Below are 12,777 nucleotides of genomic sequence, written 5' to 3'. Positions count from 1 at the left end.
CTGCAGCTCTTTGATAAGTGTTGCAGTCATTTCAGTCGCTGTAGTAGCTGACGTGTATAGTATTGAGTCATCCGCATACACATTGTTCGCATTGTTTGTAATCGCACGCGAAGCGGGCGATTCCCTGATCCACCTCTACGCAGACGACACCATTCTGTATACTTCTGGCCCTTCCTTGGACACTGTGCTATCTAACCCCCAAACGAGCTTCAATGCCATACAACACTCCTTCCGTGGCCTCCAACTGCTTTAAATGCTAGTAAAACCAAATGCATGCTTTTCAACCGTTCGCTGCCTGCACCCGCACGCCAGACTAGCATCACCACCCTGGATGGTGCCGACCTAGAATATGTGGACATCCTACCTAGGTGTCTAGCTAGATTGTAAACTCTCCTTCCAGACTCATATCAAACATCTCCAATCTAAAATGAAATCAAGAGTCGGCTTTCTATTCCGCAACAAAGCCTCCTTCACTCACGCCGCCAAACTTACCCTAGTAAAACTGACTATCCTACCGATCCTCGACTTTGGCGATGTCATCTACAAAATAGCTTCCAATACTCTACTCAGCAAACTGGATGCAGTTTATTACAGTGCCATCCGTTTTGTTACTAAAGCACCTTATACCACCCACCACTGTGACCTGTATGCTCTAGTCGGCTGGTCCTCGCTATATATTCGTCGCCAGACCCACTGGCTCCAGGTCATCTACAAGTCCATGCTAGGTAAAGCTCCGCCTTATCTCAGTTCACTGGTCACGATGGCAACACCCACCCGTAGCACACGCTCCAGCAGGTGTATCTCACTGACCATCCCTAAAGCCAACACCCCATTTCCTTCCAGTTCTCTGCTGCCTGTGACTGGAACAGTCTTTTGTGCTCTTTTGCACACCAGTATCTCTACCTGCACATGACCATTTGATAATTTCACTCCAGGGTTAATCTGATAAATTGTAATTATTCGCCTACCTCCTCATGCCTTTTACACACAATGTATATAGACAATTTTTTTATTTTTCTACTGTGTTATTGACTTGTTTATTGTTTACTCCATGTGTAACTCTGTGTTGTTGTCTGTTCACACTGCTATGCTATATCTTGGCCAGGTAGCAGTTGTAAATGAGAACATGTTCTCAACTAGCCTACCTGGTTAAATAAAGGTGAAATAAAAAAAATTATAAAAACAGAAATGTCATGCCTAAGTTTGCTGACCTTGCTAATGAAAAAATCATTAAAGTTGTTGGCCACATCAATCAGTTTTGTGATGAATGAGCTATCTGAGTCAATGAATGATGGAGCGGAATTTGTCTTTTTGTCCAAAATGTCATTGAAGGTGCTCCAAAGCTTTTTACCACCATTCTTAACATAATTTATCTTTGTTTCATAATGTAGGTTCTTCTTCTTTTATTCAGTTTAGTCATATGATTTCTCAATTTGAAGTATGTTTGCCAATTGGTTGTGCAGCCAGACGTCTTTGCCATTCCTTTTGCTTCGTCCCTCTCAACCATATATTTTCTAAATTCCTCATCAACCCACAGTGATTTAACAGTTTTTTAAGTAATTTTCTTAAATGGGTGCATGTGTCACGCCTTGGTCTTAGTATTTTGTGTTTTCTTTCTTTATTTGGTCAGGCCAGGGTGTGACATGGGTTATTGTGGTGTGTTTTTTGTCTTGGGGTTTTGTGGGGGAGTCGACGTAGTCTATGGCTGCCTGAGGCGGTTCTCAATCAGAGTCAGGTGATTCTCGTTGTCTCTGATTGGAAACCATATTTAGGCAGCCATATTCTGTGAGTGTTTTCGTGGGTGATTGTTCCTGTCTCTGTGTAGTGTTCTCCAGATAGGCTGTGATAGGTTTTCTCGTTCCGTATGTTGTTTTGTATATTTATAGTTATTTCATGTATCGCTATTCTTCATTAAACAACATGAGTAACCACCACGCTGCATTTTGGTCCGACTCTCCTTCAACAGACGAACGCCGTTACAGCATGCTTTTTAGTAAATGGGATAAGCAATTTTGTAAATGTGTTAAGTGCCAAGTTTGTTTGCTCCTCACGACACACCACGGACCAACAAATATCCTTTACATCAACAACATAGGAATCAAAACAAAATGTCTTGTATGACCTCTTTACACAATATGAGGCCCAGCCTTTTGAACTGTGATTTTCCTAGGCTACTATATTGTGATCACAACATCCGATGGATCTCAATACTGCTTTCAAAGCACATTTCTGCATCCGTAGTAAAGATGTGATCCCTACATGTTGATGATTTCATTCCAGTGCTGTTTGTAACTACACTGGTAGGTTGACTGCTAACCTGAACCAGGTTACAGGCACTGGTTACAGTTTGAAGCTTTTTCTTGAGTGGGCAGCTCGATGAAAGCCAGTCAATATTTAAAATCACCCAGAAAATATAGCTCTTTGTTGATATGACATACATTATCAAGCATTTCACACATGTTATCCAGATACTGACTGTTAGCACTTGGTGGTCTATAGCAGTTTCTCACCTGAATGGTCTTTCGGTGAGGCAGATGAATCTGTAGCCATGTTACATCAACAGTATTTAACATGAAGTCCGTTTTAAACTTTAAAGGCATGTGGTTCTGAATGTAAAGAGCATCACCTCCACCACTGGCATTTCTCTTTTCTGTATATTGTATAACCTTGTACTGCTACCACTGTATCATCAAAGGTATTGTCTAAGTGATTTTCTGAGAAAGTCAGAATATGTAAATATATTAAATAATGGAAGCCTCTCCAACATAATCCAGGTAGAATCAGGAATTCCTCAGGGCAGCTGTCTAGGCCCCCCACATTTTTAAATATTTACTAACGACATGCCACTGGCTGTAAGGATGGCCAGTGTGTCTATGAATGCGGATGACTGTATACGTCAGCTACTACAGTGACTGAAATGACTGCAGTTAGTTTCTGAATGGAAGGCAAGGAATAAGTTAGTCCTAAATATTTCAAAATCAAAAAGCATTGTATTTGGAACAAATCATTCACTAAACCCTAAACCTCAATTAAATATTGTACTGAATAATGTGGAAATTGAGCAAGTTGAGGTGATTAAACTGCTTGGAGTTAACCTGGATTGTAACTGTCATGGTCAAAACATATTGATTCAACAGTAGGTAAGATGTAGTGAACAACAGTTCTATAGTGGACAACAGTTCTTTTTGAGGGCTCAAACTAAAAAAAGGGGTTTGTGATTTTGTTCATATTGGTAAACCATCGTTTGAGTTGTGTGGTTGCAATATCAACAATCCCTTCTCCGGTATATCTTGGCATGCTCAGTTAAAACTGTGTGCAGCGCAATAGACATATAATGCACAATGTATCAAGAAAGTCTGTCTGGGTTGTCAATACTCAGTATATAGAAAACAGTCCAACAAAACCTGGACCTACAGGCCAAGCTACTAAAGACCTCTACATAGAAAAAGAGAGAGACAAGCACATACACAGAGGTATGTTTTTCTAAGAGAAAGAAAGGGGAAAAGAGACAGAGAGAGAAGCAGCGAGGAGAACTTTAGAAGACCGGGGGTAGTCTCTCAGGTTGGATTTAATTAAATGTACCTTGATTGCAGCCCACAAGCCGACTACTTTTTTCCTAATTGTTAAGCTATTTGATTGTAATTTTCATTAAAATCTTTGGTTGTTTACTACACTACATTACTCACTCTGTTTAGCACATGGCCTCACATGTAAAATCTTAAAGAGTTGTGTTGTGGTTAAGGCTTAAAAGGGAGTGAATGATGCTGAATAGGTGTAGACAAAGAAGAGCTCTCCAGTAGATGTACTAAAATATTCATGGGCTATTTTCTCAAAATTGGGGTTACAAGTTTATCAACTTTCAAGGCAGATTTTACTTGCCCATTGCTCCTCAACTGCAGTGTATGACATACAATTTTGTATCTGAAATGTTATCCAATGTAAAAAAAAACACCATTTTAAATGTTGCCACTTAAAACAGAATTGAGGTGTGGGTCGGGTCACAAATGGTTTGGCAGCCTTACCTATTCATTCAAACAATTGGAATACAAAAGAAGCCATCCATGGGCTATCAGCAGGACAATATAATTGTGTTGAGAGCATGTGAGAAGTGTTGAGTGTGTGCAAAATGACAGCAATGCTGACACATTTTTATCAAATGTTTCTATTGATATTAGATGATGTAATCCTAAATGTATTCAGCTGTTTCTGGGCTATTACTTCATTTTTGTAATCAGATTAAATAATCCCGGTTACATGTAAACAATTACTACCCAACCCTGTGTGTATAGATAATATGTATATGCCGCATGTAGTGGAAACCACCTACAATCTCTCAACTAAAACTGTAAAAGCACCAAATACTGAAGAATTTCTCGGAGAGCTTCGGAGCCACCAGCCACCTGAATCCTATAGCAGCATTGAACCAATTATCCCTTGTCACTCCCCAACCTCCTCCCACCACTCCCCCCCCTTCGGCTGGCAGGGTCTACTGGGGATGCTGGGCGGTATGGGCCGTGGGCTGATCTGACATCGGAGCCCCTGTTGTTACTCTTTTGTTGCTCTTTTCCCAGCCGGCAACCCTTCAGTTTTGTGGAAGAGAGACCTCTCCTTGTTCCCTTCAGCAGCTCCACCCCTCCCCTCCCTCACTCCATACCTCCCCTCCTCACTCCCAGGCGTTGGGTAGAGAGGGAACAGCCAGTGCTCTAGGAACACACGGGGAGAGAAGTTGCCAGCGGGTAGTCATGGCAGCAGCTTCTCTCTCGCCCGCCACTTCCCCCGGCCTCGCTCGCTAGAAAAAAACGGAGTGTGGAGAATTGCAGGGCTGCTCAAACACTCTCTCTCAATTCAATTTCAGTTTCAATTTAAGGGCTTTATTGGCATGGGAAACATATGTTAACATTGCCAAAGCAAGTGAACTAGATCTCTCTCTCTCTATCTCGAATTCTTTATCTTTATTTGTCTCTCTTGTTCTCTCAATTCAATTGAATTCAAAAGGCTTTATTGGCATGGAAAGCATTACTACATACATTGACAAAGCAAATCTTTAGACACATATCAAACCAATGATGTCGCAGATTGATAACAATAATAGGAAAATAATTATACTCAATGAATTATAACAATTGACAGCATAGCAGAGTAAGAAATGAATGAGGACATTAATTACATAGTGAGAAAGACACAGGTAGCAATGTTATTGTCGTGGTTGGTCGTTCCTCTGGATGCCCCTAACGGTGTGGCAGGAAGCTACATATTTTGCAGCTAAAATGGCACAAAGGGATTAGATATTGGATTGTCTCCATTTCTGTTTTAAAATCTTTGTATTTGTTTTCAATTTTGGGGAAGAAAATTGCCCATAAGTCTGCATGGTTCAGTGTATGAAAAATGCAGATTTGTCTTGACCTCTCTGAGGGCAGAGTGAGCACAACCTGCTCTCTGTGGGTAGCCGGATCTGCCTATGATGGAATGTTTCTATGGCCATGCTGAGTCTGTACATAGTCAGTGTTTTTCTCAGTTTTGTAGTGGTGGCCAGATAGTCTGGTACCGTGTACTGTCCGTTTAGAGCAGGGATTATTAACTAGATTCAGCCACGGGCCAATGTTTTTCTTGAGCAGGGGGCCAGAATATAATTACAAATAATTTGCAGACTACCAATTGACCACATTAACTTATATGACCACTCTATGGAAAGATGAGACTCTCACAAACATGATGGTGTTACGTTTTGCTCTACAACCCCCAGAACTGTCACGGGACTCGTCTGAAGGTAACTCAGTACCTCTTTAAAAAATGAATGGAATTATGGACGTAGTTTCGTTGCAAAAAAAAGGGGTTAAATACTGTATGTGTCCTGAGCTTTCTGATATCTCCTAGATATAGAACAGGCATGTCATGCAGGTGAAAGAGGACCCAAACGCGACTTAACAGAAACAGAGTTTATTAATGTTCAAAACGGAATAACAGAAATCCTCTAGATTGTAGAGGGGAAAACAACTGGAGAAGCGGCCACAGACTGCAGGTCGCTTCGGGTAGGCGCAGGCCGTAGTCGACTGAGACACCTGCTCACACGCAGCGTCTGATGAAGGCACAAAACACGAAGGACAGGGTGATACACAATCACGGCAAAAACACGACAGGACAGGGCGAAACGCAATCACAGCATGGTGAATACAATACAAGGAACCGACGGAACAGGAACGGATCACAAAGGAATAAATAGGGACTCTAATCAGGGGAAAGGATCGGGAACAGGTGTGGGAAGACTAAATGATGATTAGGGGAATAGGAACAGCTGGGAGCAGGAACGGAACGACAGAGAGAAGAGAGAGCGAGAGAGTGAGAGAGGGAGGGGAGAGAGAGAGATAGAACCAAACAAGACCAGCAGAGGGAAACGAATAGCATGGGGAGCACAGGGACAAGACATGACAATAAATGACAAACATGACAGTACCCCCCACTCACCGAGCGCCTCCTGGCGCACTCGAGGAGGAATCCTGGCGGCAACGGAGGAAATCATCGATGAGCGAACGGTCCAGCACGTCCCGAGACGGAACCCAACTCCTCTCCTCAGGACCGTAACCCTCCCAATCCACTAGGTATTGGTGACCCCGTCCCCGAGAACGCATGTCCATAATCTTATGTACCTTGTAAATAGGTGCGCTCTCGACAAGGACGGGAGGGGGAGGGAAAACGGGGTGCGAAGAAAGGGCTTAACACAGGAGACATGGAAGACAGGATGGACGGACGAAGATGTCGCGGAAGAAGCAATCGCACAGCGACAGGATTGACGACCTGGGAGACACGGAACGGACCCAGTCCACGAGAAGCTGTCGTAAGAGGAAGGTTGCGAGTGGAAAGCCACACTCTCTGGCCGCAACAATACCGAGCGTTTATTGGCGGCTCTCACCGTCTGTGCCCTTTGCAGACCTCACCCTTCCAGGTGCGCTCACAATCTTGAGCACGCTGGACTCGGCAAGCTGGGATGAGAACAGAGGCTGGTAACCCAGACTGGATAACCCGGTAGCAGGCCAGGCGTATTCTGCAGGGTTTCTGAAAGAAAGGCTGCGTAGTATGCGACCAATCGTCTGATTGGCCCTCTCTGCTTGACCGTTAGACTGGGGATGAAACCCGGAAGAGAGACTGACGGACGCACCAATCAAACGACAGAACTCCCTCCAAAACTGTGACGTGAATTGCGGGCCTCTGTCTGAAACGGCGTCTAACGGGGAGGCCATGAATTCTGAATACATTCTCAATAATGATTTTGCCGTCTCCTTAGCGGAAGGAAGTTTAGCGAGGGGAATGAAATGTGCCGCCTTAGAGAACCTATCGACAACCGTCAGAATCACAGTCTTCCCCGCAGACAAAGGCAGACCGGTAATGAAGTCTAAGGCAATTGAGACCATGGTCGAGAAGGAATGGGGAGCGGTAGTGGACGACCGGCAGGAGGAGAGTTACCCGACTTAGTCTGCGCGCAGTCCGAACAAGCAGCCACGAAACGGCGCGTGTCACGCTCCAGTCGGCCACCAAAAGCGCTTTTGCAAGAGTGCCTCGAACACCGGGATGACCAGCTAACTTGGCAGAGTGAGCCCACTGAAGAACAGCCAGACAGTGGAAACAGGAACGAAAAGGAGGTTACTAGGACAAGCGCCTCAGTGTGCGTGAGTGCTTGCTTAACCTGTCTTTCAATTCCCCAGACTGTTAACCCGACAACACGCCCATAAGGAAGAATCCCCTCGGGATCAGTAGAAGCCACAGAAGAACTAAACAGACGGGATAAGGCATCAGGCTTGGTGTTCTTGCTACCCGGACGGTAAGAAATCACAAACTCGAAACGAGCGAAAAACAACGCCCAACGAGCTTGACGGGCATTAGTCGTTTGGCAGAACGGATGTACTCAAGGTTCTTATGGTCTGTCCAAACGACAAAGGAACTCCCCCCCCTCCAACCACTGTCGCCATTCGCTTCTAGGGCTAAGCGGATAGTTCACGTTACCCACATCATAGTTGCGCTCAGATGGCGACAGGCGATGAGAAAAATAAGCGCAAGGATGAACCTTATCGTCAGACTGGAAGCGCTGGGATAGGATGGCTCCCACGCCTACCTCTGAAGCGTCAACCTCGACAATGAATTGTCTAATCAGGAGTAACGAGGATAGGAGCGGACGTAAAACGTTCTTTTAGAAGATCAAAAGCTCCCTGGGCGGAACCGGACCACTTAAAACACGTCTTAACAGAAGTAAGAGCTGTGAGAGGGCAGCAACTGACCGAAATTACGAATGAAACGCCGATAGAAATTAGCGAAACCTAAAGCGCTGCAACTCGACACGTTGGAACGGGCCAATCACTGACAGCTTGGACCTTAGCGGAATCCATCTGAATGCCTTCAGCGGAAATAACGGAACCGAGAAAAGTAACGGAGGAGACATGAAAAGAGCACTTCTCAGCCTTAGAGACAATTCTCTAAAAAGGCGCTGTAGAACACGTCGAACGTGCTGAACATGAATCTCGAGTGACGGAGAAAAAATCAGGATATCGTCAAGATAGACAAAAACAAAAATGTTCAGCATGTCTCTCAGAACATCATTAACTAATGCCTGAAAAACAGCTGGCGCATTGGCGAGACCGAACGGCAGAACCCGGTACTCAAAATGCCCCGTTTTCCACTCGTCCCCCTCTCTGATGCGCACGAGATGGTAAGCGTTACGAAGGTCCAACTTAGTAAAGCACCTGGCTCCCTGCAGAATCTCGAAGGCTGATGACATAAGGGGAAGCGGATAACGATTCTTAACCGTTATGTCATTCAGCCCTCGATAATCCACGCAGGGGCGCAGAGTACCGTCCTTCTTTTTAACAAAAAAGAACCCCGCCCCGGCCGGAGAAGAAGAAGGCACAACGGTACCGGCGTCAAGAGACACAGACAAATAATCCTCGAGAGCCTTACGTTCGGGAGCCGACAGAGAGTATAGTCTACCTCGAGGAGGAGTGGTCCCCGGAAGGAGATCAATACTACAATCATACGACCGGTGAGGAGGAAGGGAGTTGGCTCGGGACCGACTGAAGACCGTGCGCAGATCATGATATTCCTCCGGCACTCCTGTCAAATCGCCAGGTTCCTCCTGAGAAGTAGGAACAGAAGAAACGGGAGGGATGGCAGACATTAAACACTTCACATGACAAGAAACGTTCCAGGATAGGATAGAATTACTAGACCAATTAATAGAAGGATTATGACATACTAGCCAGGGATGACCCAAAACAACAGGTGTAAACGGTGAATGGAAAATCAAAAAAGAAATAGTCTCACTGTGGTTACCAGATACTGTGAGAGTTAAAGGTAGTGTCTCAAATTTGATACTGGGAAGATGACTACCATCTAAGGCAAACATGGGCGTAGGCCTGTCTAACGGTCTGAAAGGAATGTTATGTTTCCGAACCCATGCTTCGTCCATGAAACAACCCTCAGCCCCAGAGTCAATCAAAGCACTGCATGTAGCACCGAACCGGTCCAGCGTAGATGGACCGACATAGTAGTACAAGATCTAGATGAAGGGACCTGAGTAGTAGCGCTCACCAGTAGCCCTCCGCTTACTGATGGACTCTGGCCTCTTACTGGACATGAATTAACAAAATGTCCAGCAACTCCGCAATAGAGGCACAGGCGGTTGGTGATCCTCCGTTCCCTCTCCTTATTCGAGATGCGAATCCCTCCCAGCTGCATGGGCTCAGTCTCAAAGCCAGAGGAGGGAGATGGTTGCGATGCAGGAGCAGGGAAACACCGTTGATGCGAGCTCTCTTCCACGAGCCCGGTGACGAAGATCTACCCGTCGTTCTATGCGGATGGCGAGAGCAATCAAAGAATCCACATCTGATGGAACCTCCCGGGAGAGAATCTCATCCTTAACCACTGCGTGGAGTCCTCCAGAAAACGAGCGAGCAGCGCCGGCTCGTTCCACTCACTAGAGGCAGCAAGAGTGCGAAACTCAATGGAATAATCCGTTATGGACCGTTCACCTTGGCATAAGGAAGCCAGGGCCCTAGAAGCCTCCCCACCAAAAACTGAACGGTCAAAAACCCGAATCATCTCCTCTTTAAAGTTCTGGAATCTGTTAGAGCAATCAGCCCTTGCCTCCCAGATAGCTGTGCCCCATTCTCGAGCCCGGCCAGTAAGGAGTGAAATGACGTAAGCAACCCGAGCTCTCTCTCTAGAGTATGTGTGGGGTTGGAGAGAGAACACAATCTCACACTGCGTGAGAAAGGAGCGGCACTCAGTGGGCTGCCCGGAGTAGCAAGGTGGGTTATTAACCCTGGGTTCTGAGGCTCGGCAGGCCAGGGAGTAACAGGTGGCACGAGACGTAGACTCTGGAACTGTCCAGAGAGGTCGGAAACCTGAGCGGCCAGGTTCTCCACGGCATGGCGAGCAGCAGACAATTCCTGCTCGTGTCTGCCGAGCATGGCTCCTTGGATCTCGACGGCAGTGTAACGAGCGTCTGAAGTCGCTGGGTCCATTCCTTGGTCGGTTCCTTCTGTCATGCAGGTGAAAGAGGACCCAAACGCGACTTAACAGAAACAGAGTTTATTAATGTTCAAAACGGAATAACAGAAATCCTCTAGATTGTAGAGGGGAAAACAACTGGAGAAGCGGCCACAGACTGCAGGTCGCCCGGGTAGGCGCAGGCCGTAGTCGACTGAGACACCTGCTCACACGCAGCGTCTGATGAAGGCACAAAACACGACAGGACAGGGTGATACACAATCACGGCAAAAACACGACAGGACAGGGCGAAACGCAATCACAGCATGGTGAATACAATACAAGGAACCGACGGAACAGGAACGGATCACAAAGGAATAAATAGGGACTCTAATCAGGGGAAAGGATCGGGAACAGGTGTGGGAAGACTAAATGATGATTAGGGGAATAGGAACAGCTGGGAGCAGGAACGGAACGACAGAGAGAAGAGAGAGCGAGAGAGTGAGAGAGGGAGGGGGAGAGAGAGAGATAGAACCAAACAAGACCAGCAGAGGGAAACGAATAGCATGGGGAGCACAGGGACAAGACATGACAATAAATGACAAACATGACAAGGCACTTCAAAACATTATTCCTACTGATTTTTCCTTTCTGTTTTTCCATTTATTTAATGCATTTCTATGGGCTATAGTAGTAAAAACCCAAATTCAATATTTTATCACCATATATAAATATATATATATATGTATGTGTTGATCCCTACAAGGGTCCTAAAATCAAATAGCTAAAAAATGTCCCCCTGTAATGTAGTGACCATTATGCCATAATCCAGTCCATGTATTCATACTGTGGGTGTCACGCCCTGGTCGAGGTATTTTGTGTTTATCTTCATTTATTTGGTCAGGCCAGGGTGTGGCATGGGGTTTTTGTATGTGGTGTGTTGGTATTGGGATTGTGGCTTAGTGGGGTGTTCTAGTTAAGTCTATGTGTCATGTTTTGTCATTTATTATCTTGTCTTGTCCCTGTGCTTCCCATTCTATTCGTTTCCCTCTGCTGGTCTTATTAGGTTCTTTCCCTTTTTCTATCCCTCTCTCTCCCCCTCCCTCTCTCACTCTCTCGCTCTCTCTTCTCTCTATCGTTCCGTTCCTGCTCCCAGCTGTTCCTATTCCCCTAATCAATCATTTAGTCTTCCCACACCTGTTCCCGATCCTTTCCCCTGATTAGAGTCCCTATTTCTTCCTTGTGTTCCGTTCCTGTCCTGTCGGTTCCTTGTCTAGAATTCACCGTGCTGTGTTTGTGTATCGCCCTGTCGTGTCGTGTTTTCCTCAGATGCTGCGTGGTGAGCAGGTGTCTGAGTCTGTCTGGTTCAAGTGCCTTCCCGAGGCAACCTGCTGTTCACCTGCTGTTCAAGATCGAGTCTCCAGTTTGTCCTCGTCATTTCGAGTGAAAGTTGTGTTTTTTTGTTTGTATTTACTTTACTGGATTAAAGACTCTGTTTTCGCCAAGTCGCTTTTGGGTCCTCTTTCACCTGCATGACAGAAGGAACCGACCAAGGAATGGACCCAGCGACTTCAGACGCTCGTTACACTGCCGTCGAGATCCAAGGAGCCATGCTCGGCAGACACGAGCAGGAATTGTCTGCTGCTCGCCATGCCGTGGAGAACCTGGCCGCTCAGGTTTCCGACCTCTATGGACAGTTCCAGAGTCTACGTCTCGTGCCACCTGTTACTTCCTGGCCTGCCGAGCCTCCAGAACCTAGGGTTAATAACCCACCTTGCTACTCCGGGCAGCCCACTGAGTGCCGCTCCTTTCTCACGCAGTGTGAGATTGTGTTCTCTCTCCAACCCAACACATACTCTAGAGAGAGAGCTCGGGTTGCTTACGTCATTTCACTCCTTACTGGCCGGGCTCGAGAATGGGGCACAGCTATCTGGGAGGCAAGGGCTGATTGCTCTAACAGGTTCCAGAACTTTAAAGAGGAGATGATTCGGGTTTTTGACCGTTCAGTTTTTGGTAGGGAGGCTTCTAGGGCCCTGGCTTCCTTATGCCAAGGTGAACGGTCCATAACGGATTATTCTATTGAGTTTCGCACTCTTGCTGCCTCTAGTGAGTGGAACGAGCCGGCGCTGCTCGCTCGTTTTCTGGAGGGACTCACGCAGTGGTTAAGGATGAGATTCTCTCCCGGGAGGTTCCTTCAGATGTGGACTCTTTGATTGCTCTCGCCATCCGCATAGAACGACGGGTAGATCTTCGTCACCGGGCTCGTGGAAGAGAGCTCGCATCAACGGTGTTTCCCTGCTCCGC

Source organism: Oncorhynchus gorbuscha, linkage group LG09 (genome assembly GCF_021184085.1).
Source record: "Oncorhynchus gorbuscha isolate QuinsamMale2020 ecotype Even-year linkage group LG09, OgorEven_v1.0, whole genome shotgun sequence".
Taxonomy (NCBI): Eukaryota; Metazoa; Chordata; class Actinopteri; order Salmoniformes; family Salmonidae; genus Oncorhynchus; species Oncorhynchus gorbuscha.
The sequence above is the reverse complement of the archived record's forward strand: the minus strand, read 5'-3'. Positions refer to the sequence as shown.